General features: G+C 45.9%; 1 pseudogene; it reads left to right on the top strand.

Annotated features, from left to right (window-relative positions):
• Positions 1 to 915: 915 nt before the first annotated feature.
• LOC136654709 (5S ribosomal RNA) lies at positions 916 to 1,035 on the top strand (annotated as a pseudogene).
• Positions 1,036 to 4,950: the final 3,915 nt, after the last annotated feature.

Here is a 4,950-nt window from a genome sequence, read left to right as displayed (position 1 = left end):
TGCCCTGTTTGGGGGGGGGGGGGAGAGAGAGAGAGAGAGAGAGAGGGAGGGAGGGAGACTCATTTGCTTTACATTTGCAAGTTATTCCCTGTAAGCATGAGCCTCCGGGTAAGTAACAACTAAACATGTTTGATTGTGGGTCTCTGTTGTTTTAAATGAAAGTTCCATTTCGAATGAAATGAAAGAACCAGGGAGACGTTGAGAAGATCTCCTAAATATTGTGGATGCGAAGTCAAATCAAAAGCCAACTAAACACAACAATGGAGCAGTGAGTCAGGGTTTGCGCATGTGTTTGACATTAAAGCCCTATGTACAATCACAGACTGACTTTTGCTAGAGGAGATGCACTGAAGACAATGGGGCCAAGACAGCATAGAGTTGCTGAGTTGGCAACTTCTGATTTGCGAAAGTCCGTCAATGCTGCAAAGAATTCTACATCTATGGGCCAGTATACACAGACTGTGCTCCAGAAGCCCATGAATGAGACAAGTGATTTCAAGGCAAGGATTTAATAAAGGTGCCCCCCCCACACACACACACCTACTGGCATCAGTGGTGTTGCTGACTCTATGCCTTTTTGTTTGGGTGGACAACAGTGATAGGTTGGTTCATGCAGGCTAGAAGTCATTGATGAATTGTGTCCACCCACACATGGTCATCAGTTTCTTTTTTATTTACAGCCCCAACAAACTCAGATAATCAATATTTTCAGGCAAGAAGCTTCTAGGGCTAGGATACTCCCATTTTGCTCCTTGCCAAACTCTTATATGTCAACGATTCTTCACTATGTACTTATAGAGCCCAACTCGGAAGAAGTGTTCTAGCTTTCTCCTTGACATGCTGGTTTCTCTATACAAGGATTGCCTTTTAAATCTTTTTTCAAAAGAACTTTCAGTCGTGTGAGCTTCCACTTGCAATTGCAGCTACCCTTACCCTGCACATGCCCGATCTCGTCTGATCTCGGAAGCTAAGCAGGGTCAGGCCTGGTTAGTACTTGGATGGGAGACCACTTGGGAATACCGGATGCTGTAGGCTTATACCATAGTCTTTCAAGACTGAAGGTTGCCAACCATGCTAAGGGAAGATTTTCAAGGGAAGATGGAGATCTCCAAGTAGAGGTTTGGTGGGCATTTTTTGGAGTACTCTAGAGGGGATTTTCCTGCTTCAAGCGGTGGGGGGCTAGATGGCCTTGAAGGCCCTGCCCAACTCTGTGATTCTCTGATTTCTCTAACACAAATGCCCCCAATCTCTCTTTCCCTGTTTCAGAAGAAGGAAAAGGATGTACCACATGGCTGCATAGCAACTGCTTTACTTATTTCCCCCTCCCCTGATTCATCAGTGAATACTTAAGGGGCTCATCCCTTGCCCCTTGTTTCTCATTGGATGAAAAATGAATGATTTTGTAATTATCTGATGTTTCTTTATATAATACATAGCACCACAAATAACTGAACTGTATTTTTAAGTCTTTTTTATGTAAAGAATTGTTTCTCTTTGTGTGTGTGTGTGTGTGAGAGAGAGAGAGAGAGAGAGAGAGAGAGAGAGATGCAAGGGAGGGCACCAGGATGCAGGTCTCTTGTTATCTGGTGTGCTCCCTGGGGCATTTGGTGGGCCACTGTGAGATACAGGAAGCTGGACTAGATGGGCCTATGGCCTGCTCCAGTGGGGCTGTTCTTATGTTCTTAAACTACAATTCCCAGGAGGCCTTGCAGGTCTTGTTATCAGGTGTGCTCCCTGGGGCATTTGGTGGGCCGCTGTGAGATACAGGAAGCTGGACTAGATGGGCCTATGGCCTGATCCAGTGGAGCTGTTCTTATGTTCTTATTAGAGAGAGACCAGCAGAGTCAAGTTAGGAATTTTCTGAATGTTTCACTTACCAAGCCCCAAAGGTTTGCCATCACTAAGCCTCCCCTACCCGTGGCTTTGTCCCTGATGTACTGCACCACGGTTTGCGTCACCCAGTGCAGGAAGCCAGTGAGTCACCCCCATAATGGACCTCTTCCATACAGTGGGCGGGGCAACACCTTGGGCGTTGGGCATGGTGATGCACCATCGCCCTGCACCCACTGGCTTTTTGTCTATAACTTTTGATGGAATAGAGATACTTCAGTGCGGCTTATTTCAGTGCATTCTGCATACAAGTGATTTATAACAAGATGGTATTATTTCAAAGTACCAAGACTTAAAAATTTTTGACCAGTAGTGGTGTCACCCTTCTGTGCGTGTCACCAGGTGCGGCCCGCATCTCCCCCACACGCCTCCTAGCAACACCACTGCTCTTTGATGGTTGTCATCCTTGCAAGGCACCCCTCCCCACGCAACTTTATGACTTGAAGACAATAATAGGTTTCCTTTTATAGCAACCGCTTTGGCTATTGCATGCTTGTCCCCAGAGCAAGAGGTGGCTGATTCATTGCACACACAGTATACCAACCCATTACAAAGCATTACTAGCTCTCCTGCGATGGCCAAAAGAGAAAACAAGACTTCAGGGGATTCTTGATGCGGGGGCTGGAGGAGTGAGTTTGGGGGGGCAGCAAAGCTGTTATTTGAGAGACTGCTGTAAATTCTGTGCTGCTGTTTCTTCAAGGGCGAAAAACAAAACCAGCACCACAATCACTTCCGTAAAGGTGCGCAGCATGAAAAACATTTCGAAAATATGCACCCGTGCGCCTGCATTTGGAATACACTGGCATTTGTCTCCCAGGGCCTGGAAGTGCATCTTGCACTCCTGGAACGATTAAAGTGTCATTGGATGTATCTCAAGCCTTTAGCATAGTTTATTTATGTGCCTCGGATAGCGGGAGCTGACGTTCTGATTCTCATATTCATTTGTATCGGGAAGAGAAAGAAAGTAGGTCACTGTCACACAGTAAATAAATGAAGCGAATGGTAAAAGAAATCTATACTTGTCACTTGAGGGTAAGACGGAGATGATGGAATTGGGGAGAGAGAGATTGGATTAATTCTGCTGATGTGCTGGGCCCGGTCATTATTCTTTATGTGGATCAATAGGAACAGAGTTGAGGGCTATTCTGAAGCAGGGTGTTACTCTCCAGGAGACAGGGGGCTATTTGGGTGGCTCCAATCAGTTACCAGAGGCCTGTTAATTTATAGCCTTCCCCTACAGACATCCCACACAAGCACACTTTCTCAGCACAAGGAAGAGAGAGGAACATGGGAAGTTTCCTTATGCTGAGTCAGAGCATTGGTTCATCTAGCTCAATATTATCAATGTTGGCTGGCGCCGGCTTCCTCTGGAATCTTTCCTAGCCCCAAGAGTGGAGCCAGAGCAGGCTGGTGCAGTAAGTCCAGCAGGCTCCTCAAAGTGAAGTCGCTGCTGTCAGTTGCCATCGCTGCCCGGAATGGCTCTGTCAGTGACTGAGAGGGGCCACTTACATGGCGTGGTGTGGCTCCTGCTGGACTTATTGTGCAAACCCCCTCCCTCTGGCTACGCTACTGCCTAACCCTACCTAGGGATGTCAGGGACTGAACCAGGGATCCAGGGCCAGCCTTAGGAGCTATAGGGCCCAATCAGAAACATTTTCTTTTTCTTTTGCGGGGCCCCAGGTTCACTGCCATAAGAACATAAGAACAGCCCCACGGGATCAGGCCATAGGCCCATCTAGTCCAGCTTCCTGTATCTCACAGCGGCCCACCAAATGCCCCAGGGAGCACACCAGATAACAGGAGACCTCATCCTGGTGCCCTCCCTTGCATCTGGCCTTCTGACATAGCCCATTTCTAAAATCGGGAGGTTGCACAAGGTCTATAGAATCTTAGAGATAGAAATAAAATGTATTATAGACTTTATATCTCTATGGTAGAATGGAAAGCAATCAAAATGCACGCTTAAAAAGTGCATGTGAAAGAATTGACCAAATGGCTCTAAGCACTTTTTAACATAAAATTGCACACATGGAGGTCTACAAGTGAAGTAACAAAATATGTAGATTCCTTCTAAAAAGTAAATTGTTACAAAACCACTTGTTTTAGGAACTGTGGGATGATTTAGTAAAAGTAGTAATTTTATTTTTTTGGTTAGAAACAACAATTCAAAATGTCCATTGCGATATGTTGTGTGTATTTCAGTGTGTATTTCTCACACTGTGGGTTGGGACCCACTAAGTGGGTCGTGAGCCAATTTCAGATGGGTCCCCATTCATTTCAATATTTTATTTTTAATATATTAGACTTGATGGTATGTGACTACATTTGGGGAAATATTACAGACCTGTACTTTTAACAAGCTGCTATGTATATTCTTTTAAGAATGATAGTAAATGGGACTTACTCCTGGGTAAGGGTGGGTAGGATTGCAACCTAGAACTGCTAAAAATTTTCCTGCTTGACGAGGTCACTTCCGGTCATGACATCACTTTATGGGTGGGTCCTGACAGATTCTCATTCTAAAAAGTGGGTACCAGTGCTAAATGTGTGAGAATCACTGGTGTATTTTATAAGACTAGATGACCCTAGCACAGGGCCCCCTTAAGCGTGGGGCCTAATTGGGAGCCATTGGTCTAATTGGCTTAATAAAGCCAGCCCTGCAGGGACTTTCTAGAAGGAAGGCATGTGCTGTACATCTGAGCTACAGCTGTTCTGTGAAACTCAAAAAGCTGGCTGCAGCAGTACAGGCTGGATTCTATCCCCCGTCCCAATCCCAGCCAGCATTACACAGCCCTCTTAGATTTCCGAGCACCTGCGAAATCACAGACGCAGATCTGAGTAGCCCCATAAGGCTGACTGGCACATGACATGGGGTAAGGGGAATAAAATCCTTTACACCAAGTTGCGCCCAGCCCGCCCTTACCTTCCCACTTGGCATGCCTGTTAGTGGTGTAAAGAATGGTTTTTTAGATCATTTTTACTATGGTTGGCAACCTTCAGTCTCGAAAGACTATGGTATAAGCCTACAGCACCCAGTATTCCCAAGCGGTCTCCCATCCA

Source organism: Tiliqua scincoides, chromosome 5 (assembly GCF_035046505.1).
Source record: "Tiliqua scincoides isolate rTilSci1 chromosome 5, rTilSci1.hap2, whole genome shotgun sequence".
Taxonomy (NCBI): Eukaryota; Metazoa; Chordata; class Lepidosauria; order Squamata; family Scincidae; genus Tiliqua; species Tiliqua scincoides.
The sequence above is the reverse complement of the archived record's forward strand: the minus strand, read 5'-3'. Positions and strand labels throughout refer to the sequence as shown.